The sequence below is a fragment of the Pseudorasbora parva genome, chromosome 21 (assembly GCF_024679245.1).
Source record: "Pseudorasbora parva isolate DD20220531a chromosome 21, ASM2467924v1, whole genome shotgun sequence".
Taxonomy (NCBI): Eukaryota; Metazoa; Chordata; class Actinopteri; order Cypriniformes; family Gobionidae; genus Pseudorasbora; species Pseudorasbora parva.
In genome coordinates this window covers 34,691,817-34,710,594 of record NC_090192.1, presented here as the reverse complement: position 1 = coordinate 34,710,594, position 18,778 = coordinate 34,691,817, and the positions used below count along the sequence as shown (strand labels likewise).

Here is an 18,778-nt window from a genome sequence, read left to right as displayed (position 1 = left end):
CATCCACTTGTTTTTTATTGGCAGTGGGGGAAGATTTTTTGTGACACCAGTTTGAATCAATGGTATTCAAAAGTATTCACCTTATTATCTTACTCCAAATTGGCTTAAACAAGGTGGACTGTCATCTATAGCGATTTAACTATAATAAATAACTATAGTGTTTGTATTTGTAATTTAAGAAATATTTTAGCCTAAAATTGCTAAACATTTTTTGAAGAATATTTATTCAGCACTTTTCCCTATAAACAGCAGTTCATAATAATATGTATGTTACATTGTTATTTACTTCTAATCTAAGAACAGCTGCAACTGATCTGAGGGGCTGTTGACACATCAATGGGTTCAACTAAAAGTTGTGCGTTTTGGCCGTTCATTTACACTACAAAAACATTTTGGGGGCCTGAAAAATATACATTTTAAAAATGGATTACAAAGTGTAATTTTTTGAAAATTATACCGTTCTTGTCTTTGCATGTATAAATTATACAAAATGTGAATTTGTGAAAATGGTTGTATCATGCACATGTGTATTACCAGCAGCCATATCACCCTGTAGCCCAAGACTGGTTTCCCACTGAAGCTAAGCAGGGCTGAGCCTGGTCAGTACCTGGATGGGAGACCAACTGGGAAAACCAGGTAGCTGCTGGTAGAGGTGTTAGTGAGGCCAGCAGGGGGCGCTCACCCTGTGGTCTGTGTGGGTCCTAACACCCCAGTATAGTGATGGGGACACTATACTGACAAAGAGCACCGTCTTTCGGATGAGACGTTAAACCGAGGTCCAGACTCTCTGTGGTCGTTAAAAATCCCAGGATGTCCTTCGATAAAGAGTATGGGTGTAACCCCGGCATCCTGGCCAAATTTGCCCATTAGCCTCTGTCCATCATGACATCCTAATCATCCCCATATCCTGATTGGTTTCATCACTCGGTCTCCTCTCCACCAATCAGCTGGTGTGTGGTGAGCGTTCTGGCGCAATATGGCTGCCGTCGCATCATCCAGGTTGAGGAGATTCCCCCCTTCAATGTAAAGTGCTTTGAGTGCCTTGAAAAGCGCTATATAAATCTAACACATTATTATTATCATCATCATTATTATTATTATTGCATGTTCCGTCTATAGGCACGTGTTTCTTTACAAAGTGACATCGCCAACTATACGGGCCTGGCAGCACAATACAGCTTTTTAGTCGTTTTCATGTATCCATGTGAACGATGAACATTTTGTCAATGTTGTCACAACAAAGGAGAAACCTTTCTGTTTTTAGTACATCGTTGTCATGTAAACGTACCCTAAAAAGTTATTTTTTACTGGGTCTCTGTAATGTACATGTTCTTCTGTTTTCCATGTCTGAAAGATTCGTTCACAAATTTTGGTTGTTCAAAATGATATTGAAATTATAGATTGTATGGTGCTATGGTGCTTTTAAGATAAAGATAAATAAAATGTATATGAAGCCATTTATATATATATATATATATATATATATATATATATATATATATATATATATATATATATATATATATATATATATATATATATATATATATATATATATATATATATATATATATATATATATATATATATATATATATATATATATATATATTTATATTTAAAAAAAAACCTTTAGGTTATGTTCTATGTTCTGTGGCATTTCTTCTGAAATGGGAAGCTGAGTGTTGAACATGACTAGGTACACTGGGGCAGATTTCCCGCTACTAAGGACATCTACACTGTGCTGTGTGTATGAAGGGCCTGTAGCATCCCTGTTACCTGCCACATGATCTGTCCATTACCACCTGGAAAGGGGGTTAAGGGGCTTTCAGGCCACACAAGCAGACTAAGTAACAGTTTTCTTCCTGCAGGCTGTCACACTGCTCAACAACTCCTACTCAAGCTGTCCAAGCTAATCATTCTGCAGAACCCCCCTTCACGCAGATACACTGCCTGTGACTCTATTTTTAAACTGCCACTTCACTGCGCTTTTCAGATTTGTGCCTATCCACAAGCAAACTTTTCATAATCAACATAGATTTAATAATAATAATAAAACATTAGGCTATAATATGAAACAAAATACATTTTAATGGCTACAACAAGTATTGTACACACAATGTTTCTGGAAGGCTACTGTATTTATAGCATCTGAGCAGATATTTGTGAACAAATGCTTTACTGATGTGACACTAGGCTGTTTTATAGTAAACACATCAGAATCTCTCAATAACTGGCCAAAGAAATAATCTAAAGTTTTACGCCAACAACATTTTAAGCTGCAGCAGGATTCATATTTAAACAGTCTTTTGCAATAAACATACCTCACAAACCTAAAATAAATAGCTTTTCTTCTGAACTAAATGACACAACAATGTAAAGTATATACATGAATCTTACTAAACTTGACCAAAAAAAAAAAATCCTAGTTGGTGGGGCAGGGATACTGGCATGGATGACGTCAGTATTTTAATTTCAAAAGAATGCACGATCCGTGGGCGTGGCCGCATTAGTGGATAATAAAGGAGCTCACGAACAACTGACATCTCTCTTTTCAAACAGATTACATAAACAGAGAATATTTATTTGATTTACTTTATTTCAAACCTGATATTTCAATGTTTCTTTAGACATATGTATCATGTTTGTGTGACAAGTATTCACTAAGTTACAGTTCATTTTCTGAAGAGAATCAGATTAGACTTAATTGACAGAGAAGCTGTGGATTGTGCAATGTTTGTTTTCTTTATTTTGCAAAAAGAACATTGTTTTAATTGAGAGTATACACAAATAAATTAAACATTTTAACAGATAATGGTGTATAACACTTGGCTGATTAACCAAAATATGCAGAGTATTTTGAGTCTCTTTCACACTGATAAGAAAAAAAACTTTGAAGTTCTTTTTCTTTACTTTGTAACCCCAGTGCAGCGCTACGTCAGAACGCTAGCTCTTGTTCACATGAGCACCACAACTGTAAAATGGGGTAATTAAATCGCTGTCTATGGAGGAGTCAGAGAGATCTTGGATTTCATCAAAAATATCTTAAAGGGCACCTATTATGCCCCTTTCTGCAAGAGGTAATATAAGTTTTAGGTGTCCCCAGAGTGTGTCTGTGAAGTTTCAGGAAAAAAAAATCCTGACATATAATTTAGGTTAGGGTTTGAGAAAAATGAGTTGTTTTCTGTTTTCCTTTAAACGCAAATATGCTGCTGCTCCTGGTCCCAGAGGGCGGAGTCTTTGCAACTCGTGAACTAAGTGAACACCGAATGAAAACTGAAACGAGACATATGTTTGTTTTGCTCATGTGACATTGCATTTCCTCATCATCATGAAATGTTATCATGCATGCGTTTTAAAGCCTTATCATGCGCACAGAGAGCTTGATGTCGAGTCCGTAGGCTATTAAACTAAACTAGTTTTTAATATGAATCTAATAACATAAGATAAACAGAAAATCACTCACTGCTCTTGACTGAATATGTTTAGTAGCTTTAGAAGACATTTCTGGCCTAAATGTTGCCGTTAAATACTCTGGCGAGGAGATAAACATGGCAGACTGTGTACAGCTCTCTGCTGGCGCAGTGTCCATCAACACCTGTGGGCGGGGCCTGTGAAATGTGATGTCACTTTACCAGGAATCTGCAAACAGCTTGACCTGTGACACTGTTTATGACTTAAATGGGGATTAAAAAAATTTTTTTTTTTTACCATTATATGGTGGATGTGTACAGACACTGCACCATGCACATTTGAACACCACGTAAAAGTTAAGTCGTGCCCTTTAATTTATGTTCATAAGATGAACAAAAGTCTTACGGGTTTGTAACGACATAAGGGTGAGTAATTAATGACCCATCATTTTTGTGTGAACTAACCCTTTAAAGTTAGCCATTGCTATTGCTCAGGAAAACAGACCAAAGTTCATTGAAGACACATTGACCTTTTGTGATAAGTGGCCCAGATGACAGATGTACTGTAAGTTAAAAGAACAAGTTCATTTAATGCACATTGACCTTTTGTGGTCCAACATGCTCCGGTAGTGTCACATGAGTAAGTTGTCACCAATGGCTGTTAAATGGAAATGCATTTAACAGCCAATTAGCTAGTAAGATAATATTTTTATATGAAGTTAATTCAATTCTCAAAGGTCACAGAACATTTTAAACCATGGTATTTGCCAAGAAATAAAAATGTGCACTGCCAAAATTGCTATGATTTTAAAGTATTTTTAAAAATGTTTTCTATTAAAGGTGCACTATGTAGTATTTTTGCAGTAAAATATCCTAAACCCCCTAGGCCAGTGTTATATATTTTGTTCAGTTGAGTTCTTACAATACCCAAAATGTTTCCAACGATTTGTAAATTGTGAGAAAATTGCTAATTTAAACGAGTCGGGACGTCTGAGGGAGTCGCCTGTCAATTGCATCATATCTGCGTTACCTTCGGTTTCTGGTTTTATTCTGCAGAAGCGCTTTACTCTTAGCAGTGTGAACAAGTGTCACAGCAGCCACTGAGCGAACGCACAGAGTAACGTCATAACATCATTTTAAACACACTTAAAAGTATCTAATATGATAAACAGAGCTGCGTTACCTCATACTCATGACCGGAAATTAAAAGTCCCGTTGCTCGTGAGGCAATTTGCCACCGGTTGTGAGGTGAAGACCACATGTCCCAAGATTCTGCGCTAAAACTTTGTCACCAAACTATGCCTTTGTTTTGTATAGGCACCCTCTAGTGGATGGAAAAATGACACAGTGCAGCTGTAAGTGCAATTTATTATTGTGATTCAGTCAAAGTTGAATTTTCAGCATCATTACTCAGGTCCTCACATGATCCTTCAGAAATCATTCTAACATGTTGTCATGTTGGTTATGTTGACAGAAGTAAATAATATCATTGCGTGACTGCACCCATATACGGCAGCAAAGTTCATGGATTATTATGCAGGAATGAGAGTCTAGTTCCTAGACATATCGATCTAGAAAATCACAACTTTTCATTTTCCATCCGTCTAGTACAAGATGTAACTATACACATCACAACATGTAAATAGAAAAATGTTATTTTGTCGTTATTTTGTCACTTATTGAGCAGTAGGCTAGATGGAGCCGTTTAGCTCTAGTGTTTGTGCTAAGCTAGGTTAGCGGTGGGTGTGTCAGACATTATGGCATGCACAGAGATGAGAATGGTATGTATGGACGTATCTAAGACTGGGGGATACAGTGAATAAGCTAAAGTCCCAACAAATCAGTATTTAGCTTTAATATCACATTATATCACATTTTATCTTACACTAGTTTTCACAATGAGATGAATGACACTGATGCTATTTGATTTAATTTGACCAAGGGCGTTTTCTTAGACTTTTGTTGCGGAATCAATTCCCTTTGCTGATTGAAGTAATATTTCTAAATCACTCAATTCTCCAATTCTTCTGTTCCGGTGGTACTTAGGGGCATTTTAATTAAATTAGGCTTAAATTGTCTTGCAGACATTTTCACTTAGACCATCAAGAATGGGCCTTGGTTTGCGCTCTTTGTGAACCCAATTAAATCTAATATCATTTTATAGCTGCAGAGCAGAATTATTGAGCAGTCATAATTTATCTGTTCATCTCAGCTAGACAATATCTTATTCAGACACTATTTATTTTAATGACTGCAGTGGAATTCTGCATGTCATGAGTTTGTGTTATCTCTGACAAGTTGAGATGCGTCTTGCTGTTATATTGAAGGAAACTGAAAGTGATATTAATAAAATATGAATATTTTTAACTTTCACATGCTTAATATACATATATATATATATATATATATATATATATATATATATATATATATATATTTTTTTTTTTTTTTTTTTAATTGAGCACAGCTATTTCATAACTATAACGTGATTTACTCTTTATGCCATTGTAGTGATCACACCATGACTGCATCGGAGAGATTATTCGTATTTGTCCCCCTCTTTAGCTAATGAGGATGAAACATAAATCTTGACCTAACACAAAAGCAATATAAATGTTAGCTTTTAGTGTTGAATTATCTGAGTGGGTGGGATGTGTCTCTGAGAAAAAAAAATGTGGGATGTGTGAACACTTGTGCTCTTCAGGCATGATTTTTTTTGTCTGTGTAAATGGATTATAAAGTCAGATACGATTTGATTGACATTCATATGGCCTTCACGTGTAAGTGTAGAACTGATTTTGCAGAAATGCTGTTTTTGTAAACACTGGGATCACTGTTAAATGAATATATGGCTCTGTTTACATCTAGTATTAACATCTGCCAAACCTGAGACTAATGTCTGTTTACATCTATGCATCTCAAATGTGTCTCCTGTGACCAATCAGATTTAATCAAGGGAGGTCTTTGATTTCATGAATGCATACATTGCTTACTATATCCGTGTGCTGCATGTTGAAGAAGTGCAAAAATCCCTTTTTCCCCTTTTCATTTTAATCTTACACAAATAATGAGTTGAAGTCTCATTATTTTAGTAGAGCAGCTGTCTTAACTGAATTTTGCATGCACAATATTCACTTGATATACGTTTTAAATCGGATGCTTTTTATCCAAACATTTAAAACAGATGGTTTGCTGGTCTCAGCTGGTTTAGGTTGGTCTTATGATTTATACTGGTCTTCCAGCCTGACCAACTTGCATTTAGATGGTTATGCTGGACAGCAGTAAAGCTAAAAAGATTCTTGATTCTTATTTGTATACTCACAAAATAATTTATTATTTTTATTTTTATATTTTAAAAAATATAATTTATTCCTGTAATGGCAAACTGATCTTCAGTGTTATATGTTTTACTGAAATCATTCTAAAGATTAATTCACACCATATTACCGTATTAGCCTGTCCGGTGTTTGGCCGAGCTTACACTTGGCAATAACATGCGATCACCGTGATCCGATCAATAGCAAATCAGGATACAGCACATTTACATTTGTTCACATTAAGTGGCCTCTGCATCTGGATAACAGATCGGATTTCTATTCCCGCAAAATATTTAAATGAGGTCTGTGGTACTTTAAAAGCAGAAACTTCAAATGCCTTTGTAGTTTATACTGCCTTCACGTGCTATCTAAAACTTCCCACTTCAGAAGCCGTGATTAGGAGCTTGTTGCATTCAAGTGCTTTGTTATGAACAGGAATCGTGGAGGACACCAGGTTTATTCCTGCCTATTTATTGGGAAAATATTATTAAAACCAAAATTATAGGTAGTGTCTCATGCACTTACAACCATGAACATTTACGTTTTATGCTTTCTGCCGTTTCTGTGTAACTTCGGTCAAATGCAGGCTGTCTTCACATAAAACATACAATTTGCTTCAAAAGATTACTTGTATATGTAGGCTAAATACACTGTCAGAAAAAAAAGGTACAGTGCTGTCACTGGGGCGGTACCCAAAGGTACAAAAGTGAAAAGGTACATCTTTGTACCCTACTCACCCCTTGAACATTAAAAGGTACATATTAGTACTTTAAGAGTGCAAATTAGTATCTTAAAGGTACATATTAGTACCTTTTTTGGTTTTGTACATTAGGGTACCTCCCTAGTGACAGCACTGTACCTTTTTTTCTGACAGTGTGCACCACATTAATGACAAGACGATCTAGCTGTTTGGGGGATAAAACTAATAAATCATACCCATCACAATCATAGTTCTATGTTTAAAATTCACTTTATCCTTTATCAATGGCAGTGCACAGAACAGATTTTTTATATTTATTTGTTTATTCAACAAAAGTAACATTAAATCGATCACAAATAGTACTGATCTACTTAAGTTTCCCAACATTAATCTTGTATGATGAAAATATGTATTATTTGATACATTTCATGATTAAAGGAGCCTAAAGGCATTTTTTACTCTATGTGTAACTGCATTCAAACACATGCAGAATCTCCCTTATGAAAATTAACCATGGGTCTATTATAGTACAAGTGTAGTAACCATTGTATTTGGCTAATTGATTTCCATTTAAATAACCACAGTTGTATGACAAATAACATGGTTAAACTATGGTTAGAGTCGCAAAACCATGGTTAATTGAAGTTTATTGTAAAGTTCAGATAAGTTAAATGTTTTGTCAAAACTGCATCTGCATCCATTATTTTCTGACAGCCCAACATGGAGAGACTGAGCAGGGATTTATATGACATCACCTTCTGAATGTAGATACTTTGGTTGGATTGCATTTACGTTACACTGAGATCATATGTCCCCGACTACCTCTGGACCAGGACACGCTGATTGCCGTTCGGAAACGCATTTACAGTTGTCTTGTCAATGTATATGTAATAATAGTAATAATAATAATAATAATAATAATAGATTTTATTTATAATGCACTTTACATTCCTAAGAATCTCAAAGTGCAACAAAGGGAACAAATAACAAAAACAAAAAAAATAATAACAAGTAAAAATATCGAATAATACAAAAAAAATCAACCAACACAGACAACTGAACAGAAACAGAGCTGATGGTTAACAGAAACAGAGCTGATGGTGAACAGAAACAGAGCTGATGGTGAACAGAAACAGAGCTGATGGTGAACAGAAACAGAGCTGATGGTGAACAGAAACAGAGCTGATGGTGAACAGAAACAGAGCTGATGGTGAACAGAAACAGAGCTGATGGTGAACAGAAACAGAGCTGATGGTGAACAGAAACAGAGCTGATGGTGAACAGAAACAGAGCTGATGGTGGAAGTCTCTGTAAGCTCCAGTACACTGTGATCCCCTTCATGTTTTACATTTCTCCCAGCGCTAGAGGCTCTGTTGCCACATATTCCCATTCTGCAGTGTCCGAAAGACGTTGTCGAGGCATGACAGCTGAAGACCAGATGATTGGTCTTCATGACGATTCAGATGATGGGGATCGGCGCAGCACCACGCAGGAGGCCATCTAAATTTACCAGGCTGTTCTGTGGGCAGACCGGGGTCGGCGCAGAAGTCAAAGCCGCTCCGTGGCCGCTATGCAGAACAGCAGCCGAGCCGAGACTCAGCAGCCGAGAAGAGGAACATCCCAACATCATGCCGGACGCTGATGACGCTAGCCCAGTGCAGACTTCAGCCACCATGCAGCTCAAGCCCGAGGGAGACCACCGAGACCACCAGTGAGCAGCCGACACCCAGAAGAGAGAGCAGCCGCAGCGAGCAACATCAAATGTCCTTCAAACCAAAACCAACTGCAACTATTCAAACATAAACATCAGAGAAGCGGTGGAAAACGGCGAACAACGTCCTCTCAGTGGCTGCCAGCAATCAGCAACAGTCCCAATTGTAGCTCTGACTGTTAGACTGGTCACAAACATAAGGAAATAAAATAAAATCTAAATCTAACTGTACAGTTAACATGATTTATGGGTGGAGAAGCGGCGAACAGACAACGACAGCTTCCTCTACCCCACGTTGCCTAGCTCGTGTTCAACATATGTGGACAACATCCGGATACAGGTCACATGTTAATCCATAGTGTAAATGCAGCCTGTTGGAGCTGGTCAGAGTTTGTTTTCTCACGACTGAACATGTTCAAATCAGTGTTTGTTGGGTCGTGGAATGTCTGAGCAGTGTGGTATGATTTTCCAACAAACAACAACAAACTCTGACATAAACTGACCACAAACCGTTGCCATGGCAATGTGGCAAGTCCCTTGCAAAGACTGCACGAAGGTGCTTGGTGTGCAGTAAATGATCCTTGTAGTGAAAATGGCAGGTTTATGAACAAATCAGAAACAATATAGAGAAAGAACAAGAAGAAAACACTTGACAAAGTTTGAGCATGCATGCGTCCAGTAAGTTATGTGTTAGTGAAAGAAATCCGCCTGCGAGCAAAGAAATTTGTTACATAGATGCACTCTCACGTTCATGTAATGTGCTCTCGACATTTAACGCCATAGAAACGGCCTCAATTAAATTTAAAACGAGAAGAAAATTTTGCGGTTCGGGTCATGTAACTCCGGTACGGTTCGCTGCTGATGTGAGCGCAATCGTACCAGTTCACGGAAGTAAACTGCTTTTAATGACGTGTGATTTGATAAAAATGTGTTTCACTCATGTACCTGACCAGCGTCACTGACATACTGCAAGCAGAGAGCTGTAAATCTCATTGCTTGTCTTCAGCGCTCTTTAGAGCATTTGGAGTGTATTCGCAGCAGATAGACGCAAGTGCCATTACGTACTGAAGCTTTGGTAACAAATTCAACAGTTAAAACATTTAAATGTAAAAGTGAGGTGAGCAACGCTATGCATTTTGCCATCTTCTCGCTCAGTCGTTGTCAAGCAATGGGGTAAACAGCTGTTGCTTTGACGCAAACACAACCCGATTCAGACCCAAATATGAACACAGTCCAGTCGGGGCAGGGGGAGGGGGGAACAATCAAACTCGGCTTCGGTCCAGTCAGAATTTCTGAGGCTGAGACTAGGGCAGTATGACCATGACATTTATTTTTCATAAAATTCTAAATCCAACGGCCAACTTGTCTGTTGGCATTTGTCTGTTCAGGGTGAATTGGCCTTAATATGCTGATTTGGTGCTCAAGATTGAAAACCGTGATTTTTTTTTTTTTTGGGGGGGGGGGGGGTCTGTAATGAATAGAAAGTTCAAAAGAACATCTTTTATTTAGTGTTTTGTAATATTTTAAATGTCTTTACTGTCACTTTTGATCAATTTAATGTATCATTATGATTATTATTTTTTTTTTATTTTTTTCAATTCTCTCAATCTTTTGAACATTATTGTAATTTAGAAACCTCAGTCTGGTGATTGTGTAGTTTAATGATGTACCTAACTCTGGTTGATTGAGAGACAAGTAGGTGTTTTTTCCACTGGTGTCTGATACTATAAATGCGACGTGGTTCACAAAATTGTTTGCACTTTTAGATTAAAGTATTCTGTGAAATATTTATTTAATTTAAAAAAAAAAATTGTGTGAAGACTTCTGCTGCTTATAGAAAAGTGTGGATGAATTAAATGGCCTTCAGCTAATAAATGCACCTAGAGTTTAAAAATGTATTATAGGAGTATAATTTGAGCAGGCACTCAAAATGGAGATATTTGTTATTGATATGAATAATTATTCATCTAAAGCATGTCACATATCATCATTATATTACATAAATGCTGCTCCACTATAGTTGTAGCCATTTGCAGTTATTAATTTATTAAGAAAACTGTTCTGCTGAGGACTCGCAATAGTGGTATTTTTTTGAGTGAAAAAGGAGAGTTGCCACTTTATTACAGTGTTCATTTACATTTATTTTTTCTGATCTGTTACTCCACCTACTCTAATCAACTACAATATATAAACACATTCAGTCACACAGATATATGCTACCACCTCCACCACTTCCCCTCTTACCATCTGCATAATAGAGTGTAACGGGGTTCTTAGATGGGAAGGATGTAGGCGGGAGCCGACGAACATTCAACAAATTTTCATTTAAAATAAATAAACAAAACGAAAGTAAACGCCCCTCACGGACGACTGCCCGCACACACACAACAAAATGTAAACAAAACATTACATAGAATCCAGGCCTGGTCCTCTCTCATCTTCAGCTGCCTTCGCTCCTCCTTTTATGTTCCCATCACTCGGCCACGAGATGAGAACGGTGTGGCGCACAGCTGGCACTCATTAGCACTCGTCACCAGCCCGCTCTCGCGGTCTCTCGCCCCGCTGCTTGCCACATACCCCACATGCCCCTCGCAGGCCGGGGGGCACTCTTGAGACTGCGCTCTACTCCCCCCACCTGGGGGTAAGGACAGAGAGGCGAGAGAAATGAGCCGGGAGCACGAGGAGCGACAGAACGAGAGGGGAGAGAGGGAAAAAATAAAAATACAAATCTGGTCCGGTTCCAGGACAGACTGTCATTCGGCCCTCTGCCAGCCAAGAGGCTCTTCCTCACGGTGCTATGCGATGGCACTGGATGCTTGGTGGATGACTCGACCCTCCTCCGCTCCCTGGCGGCCAGCTGTGACTCCTCCTACTGAGGGAGCTGGCAGCGAGCCCTGCGCTCCCTGTTCCTCCCCTAACCGGCGGACGGCTGCAGGCTCCGGCTCACGGCAAGCGTGGCGACTCCTCCACCCCCTCTCGGACAGGCCGCCCCTTGACCGAGGGGCACGGCAGCGAGCTCTCTGTCCCACCTTCTTCGCTCTAGCACCACTGCCTCGGGCAGGCCTCGCGGTCTTCATCCATCCGTGCTGCCCGACCTCCTCAGCACCGCGATCCCCCTCAGCAGCGAGGGCTCTTCGACAGCTTGTCCCTCCTTCCTCCCGGGTTTCGGCACCAGTGTAATAAGGTTCTTAGATGGGAAGGAAGGAGAGCGGAAACCAGCAAACATTCAACAACTTTTATTAAATAAACAAAATGAAAGTAAACCGCGGGCAGCCCCTCACGGACGACTGCCCGCACACACATAACAAACTCAATGTAAATTCCAGGACTGGTCCTCTCTTGTCTTCCACTGTCTTTGGTCCTCCTTTTATACTCCCGTCACTCCGCCATGGTGAGACGAGACCGGTGTGTCGCGCAGCTGGCGCTCATTATCACTCGCCCGTTCTCACGGTCACGCTCGCCTCGCTGCTTGCCACATAGAGCATTTAGAAAATGATTATGTGCATCATTGTATCTATTTCTGCAAATGTATATAGCTAAGAAATATCTGGTTATTGTTTCAAGCTGGGGGATTTATGCTTTAAAGGGATATTTTACATTCACATTTACCCAGCTATGTATTCTGTCTTTTGGTGAACACAAAAAAGTTATTTTGAAGAATGTTGGTAACCAGACAGTTGATGGTAGACATTGACTTCCACTATTTTATTTATTTAATTTTTTTCGGACACACTCTTTCAACTGGATCTCTCTTGGATTAAGATGATTACCCTGACTGACAGGTCTTTAGTTACGGTGCGCCATTGAAAATAAGAGCACAGCTGAAACTACACAGAAAAAATCATCACTCATCAACCAGGATCTTATTACTTGTTGCTTATTCTATGTAATTATAAATAGTATAATGCATTATTGTGGCGTTTACACATGCAAGCAGTTCTTATGTTCAGTAAAACACTCAGATCACACTCAGAGAGTTTTGTTTGGACTTTTTTTGATAAAAAGGCTACCTTGGTTCAGAATGCCATAACTTTGCCATAACGTTATCAATACAAAATGTGGCTCAAATGCAGTTGACATGATGGTGAACAAGGTTTTAATCAAATGAGACATTGCACTTGCTTATATCTTCTTTTTTAAGAGTTGTAAACCATCAAATCGTTAAAAATGCCTTCAGGGTGTAAGGTTAATCACGTCGTCTTAAAATGAAATATATGTGCAAAAAAGAACACTGATACAGCCGTACGTCTGATCATGAGCGCAATGACACGATTAATTATTCTGATACACAGAAGACAATAATGTAGACCGAGATTTAAAGAACAATGGCAAAAAAAGCCTTTATTCTTTTTGTGTTAAACTGATGCATGTCTGTTTTTCTGAGAATTTAGTGCTCTTAAATGTACTGGAAATATTATGAGACCTTTTAAATGTTCTTCCGCATTTCTCCCTCGTTTTTGGCAGTTTGTTAGCCTGACAAGCCAGACCCACATCAAGATGTTTGTTCTGGGAACTCTCCATTGACAGGGTTCAATCCGAGGGATGGGATAAACGGCTGCCTTTCAAATTCCCTCTGTATGCATATGGATAGCGCTAACACCAACAGAGCAATGAGAAGTGGAGCTAGTTGATAATTAAAATGTTGCCGTTTTCTTTGTTTACACGGAACCTCCACAACTCTACCGTCATTATGTTAAGCCCTGCCCACCGACTCTGTACCATTGTGATTGGCCTGACCAGAGATTGATTTTTCCAGCTCACAAGTCTATGAAGAGTTGCAAAGAGTTGAAAATAAGATTTGCTGCCGCTAGAGTTCATCTAGATTTCTAGGCTAGCAGTTTGATGTTATGTAGTTAGCTTTTTTAAATGCATCAAGGTGCATTGATCAACTATTTTTCCCCCCTCTGTGGTCATATTTTAATATTCACGTGTCTGTATAATAATAATGTTGCAGATCTGTGTTTTATTGGCTGTTGCCCCCAACCACCACCACCACCCCTACTACCACCACCACCAACCATGACTATGCTTCATAAGTAAATATACAAGAATTATTTTTTTTCTGTAAATCTTTCCCGTAAAATGGAAAGAAAGAGGGACTTTTTACACCAGGGACTTTTCTTTCCCTGTAAAAGAAAATTCACTGCCTTAAATTTGGAAGTATTATGATATATACTAAGGAAGTATAATATAATATACTTGTATAATATAATTTGACTTGAATTATTTGTGTAATGTTGGTCTAAGGTGGTTTGCCCCATGTTTTTGGAGAGTGTGGTTTGGGAGAATTATGTGTGTAGTTGCAATTAGTAAAACCACTTACAACACCTTAAACATCCTTTTAGAGAGTTACACACTTGACACGAGCAGGGCACATTCAACCTCATCTCCATGGTAACGTGTGGCATTACAGGAAAAGAAACTGAAGGCTGTTTTTTAATGAAGGCTTGTATGAGAGCCATATTTGGCCCCAAATCCATCAGCAGCATTCTGGCATCACATGGGGCGCATTTATACATCTCTGTGTGTCTAATTAGATACTTTCCCTCATTCTGTGCAAAGACAGTCCGGTGCTGAGGAGAGATAAACAGGGAGCAGAGTGTAAGCAACACAAATCAAGCACACATACAAACAATTCCTCCGGCAGAATAATACATGCTTAAGCTCTTCGACTGATGAATGATACAAGAGCCAAAATATGATCAATATTTCATTTTTAGCAGATGCAAACTGTATGCATGAGCTTTAATATTGCTAATAAACAAATCACTAAATATGAAGCCTGCAAAGATTCAAATAAATAAATGGTTAAAACATGCTTTCCAGTGTACACATTTGTCTGTACATTATGACGTCTGCAGTTTAAGATTCTGTTACCAAAATGTGTACCCTAATAATGAAAATTTTGAAAACCTGATTTTTATTTTTATTTTTTGCGTGCAATTTTCCAAATTGTTCTATTTTACAGTAAGGTTATAATAAACATGAAATGCAAGTTTAATATAATTAATAATAATAATAATAATAATAATAATAATAATAATAATAATAATAATAATACAAATATTTACAATTACATTTTATCAAACACATCCCCCATATGTTATTACTATAGCTACTTTTTTGCTGTTATTATATTTTATTATATCAAATATGAACAAACAAAATTTAAACATTTAAACCAATGGTTGGGTTTATCCATATTTGACCCAAACATGGGCTGAAATAACCCATCATTATTTATAGTGTAATAACTATGTTAAAAGTGTCAAATGATTGAGTTTGATTAGTGTGTATAAATACAGACATTTGATGTATTTAAACAAGCTATTTTTTCGATCTGGGTTAACTTTATGTAAGATTGTTTATTTGTGGAGCGTGTCGTGCATATTGTATTGCTCCACCGCAGTCACAGATGGCTGTTTACATTTGTTTGCTTTCTGCTACTCTCTTTTTACATCTTTGAATTACGAAAAGACCAGAATGTGTCTGTGGGGAATGTTATCCCCTCTCTGTTTCTCGCCCTCAGGAGACTTCCTGCTAAATGAGTAAACTTCATTCTTTTAACAAGCAATCGCTGATCATCCAGTTGCCCAAGAAGGCGTGGGAAATCAGCATAAGGTCGGCAGATTCGCAGTTGTGTTATATCGCTGTCACTCTGGCACTGGATGCTGAGCCTAAAAGTGTGATTGTGGGCAGAACCTGAGGTGAACTGTGCTGTAATGTGTTTGAGATAATGAGAAGATGTGCCATCTTGCAGGGTTCTGTGAGTTGATGCCATGCACCACCGGGCTTCCATCAAAGTGACATAACTCTTTGCCAGTCAGCCAATAGCCATCCTGGAGAGGCAGACAGATTTCTGGGCAGGCCCTCCCTCGTTGCTCTCAGTACTCCAGGGAATCTCTGGAGGCCTGTACTTGAGAGGCAGGAGGCATCTGTAAGTGTGTCATTTGCATGTCTTCTGTTTTGAGATCAGTCCTGATTTTTCTTCTTCTGCTGGTTTGGGAGAATGCACTTGGGGGTGGACTTTGATCGTGTGTGTGTGTGTGTGTGTGTGTGTGTGTGTGTGTGTGTGTGTGTGTGTGTGTGTGTGTGTGTGTGTGTGTGTGTGTGTGTGTGTGTGTGTGTGTGCGTGTGTGTGTGCGCGTGTGTGTGCGCGTGTGTGTGCGCGTGTGTGTGCGCGTGTGTGTGCGCGTGTGTGTGCGCGTGTGTGTTTCGTTCTAGTTTACATTGTGTGAACATGATGAAACGCCAAAAGAAGTGTTCCCACGGAACCGTATATTACGTAATTAACCGGTAATATTCAATAACTGTATACAGTTTGAAGTTAATTCTATAATGGTGCTATAATGAGTGGAGAACATTGGTTGGTTGTCGGTCATCACAGTCAAATGGACAATATCTCATAACTATGTGGTTTTGAGGCAGCAATGTAATTTGCTTTTTGGTGACTCTTTACAATAATGTTTCACTTGTAAAAGAAAATAAATTAATTAATTGTTAACCCACATTAGTTGAAGGGTTAGTTCACCCAAACATGATATCATTAATTACTCACCCTCATGTTGTTCCAAACCCGTAAGACCTTCATTCATCTTCTGTAAACAAATGAAAATATTTTTTATGAAATCCGAGAGCTCTCTGACGCCTCCATAAACTGCAACGTATTACTAATTTTAAGGCCCAGAAATGGAGTAAAGACATTGTTAAAATAGTCCATGTGACTCCAGTGTATCTTAATATTCAAAGACACTAGTCTATATCACCAAATGTGTTCTCAGGTACCAAAATGTGGTACCGATTGAATTCATTTTAATCGGTACTCTGAAGTACCGACGCAATTCGGTCAGTGCCTTTAAAAGTACCAAGTTTGGTACCCAACCCTAGTCTCCTACGGTGTTTACCTTAGTCTTGTTCGACTTCACACAGTGATGCGCAGACCGATCGGCCGCTGACTTGAAGAAGTGCATGCCGGTTAGAAATGTTGTCCGATTTGAGGCAGCGCTGACGGCACGTGACTGTGAAGTATGTCAACAAAGTACTGCGAGAGTGATTCGAGACCAGCCGAGAGTGATGCAGCCGGTGCAGTTTGTGCACCAGGCAGCACGAGCTCTGATGACGACACAACTGATCCACTATTGGCCGGATTCACCACATGACAGCGATCACGTGTTTTGTGTTTATTCTAAAACCTTCTGTTCCACTAATGCTCACAAATAGTTTATTTATAACAGTACCACCTCATTTCATGTAGATGTGATGTTATATTGTCATGCTTATCAAACTAAAACTGATAAAAACCATAGACCCCACTGATAAAAACCATAGACCCCACTTCATTGATACTGTAGGCTTATATGTTGAACTTTATTCTTGTCCAAACAGACGCTTTATTAAGCAGTACATAAAGTATTGAATGGAAATGTCTTCTTAAACATCTGTGTATTTGAGAAATATTGCATTTATTTAACTTCAGCTGTGATAAAGCATGCAAATAGAGCAAGCGTCACTATGGGAAGCAGAAAGTGTCATGATGTCATTAAGTGTCATTAAGTGTTATTTGTGTTTGTTTTTTGTACTTATCGCTTCATAAAATTAAGGTGGAACCACTGTAGTCACAAGGACTATTTTAACGATGTCTTTCTTACCTTTTCGGCCTTGAAATTGTAAATTATATTGCTGTCTATGGAGGCGGATTTCATCCAAAATATCTTAGTTTGTGTTCCGAAGATGAACGAAGGTCTTACAGGATTGGAAAGACATGGTGGTGAGTAAATAATGACAGACAAGGGAGCGTCTGCCAATTCCACCATGCAGTTGAAACATTTGTATAAATTAAAATTACTTTTAACATTTTAAAACAGTCATGTTAAAATCCCACAGTTTTTTTTTTTTTTTGTATTCTAAAAAAAACTGACTCAATGCATAACTTTGGAATTTTAACATTTAAAAAAAAAAAAAAAAAGAAATAATTTTAATTAATAAAATTATACATTTCAACCACTTGGTGGAATTGGCAGACTTTCCCTTAGGCATCAAGCGCCGTGATTGTGAGTAAAAACGTTTTTGAGTATAAATATGTAGCTATAATACATGTAGGTGATTTTGAGTTGATATTTCATGTTGATATACAATGGTTACACACTTAAAACTGATCGTTGTGTTTATATCTTTAGCCCCTTTCACACTGCACGCTGGACCCGCAATATTCCCGGAACATTGCCGGGTCGCCTTCTATGTAAAAGCAACCACGTCCCGGAATTGATTACCGAATTGAACCCGGGTCGGGGACCTAGTAACATTGCGGTATTCGACCCGGGACGAGCGCTGTGTGAACAAAAGCCAAAACTAATGCTGCAACGTGTACGTAGTTATCGTGCGACTCCTAGAGCTTGTTTTTTTCAATAATACAACCCTGCAGTGCCAGAAGAGCTAGTCGGTGTTTTAAATGCAGAGAGTGTTCGTATACAAAAGAAACTAAAATTAAACAAGCAAGAAATGTGCGCAAACTGGACACAAGTCGAGACCACGGAGCTCCTTACTGTCCGCGCTGAAGCTGAGATCGCTCGCCATTATACGTCACATCAGGATGTCACGTGTCAACTCGTTCCGGGACCGTTACGGGTTGTGTGTGAAA

The 18,778-nt window shown here is 38.6% G+C and overlaps 1 pseudogene; it reads left to right on the top strand.

Annotated features, from left to right (window-relative positions):
* Positions 1–532: 532 nt before the first annotated feature.
* On the top strand, positions 533–649 carry LOC137056587 (5S ribosomal RNA; annotated as a pseudogene).
* Positions 650–18,778: the final 18,129 nt, after the last annotated feature.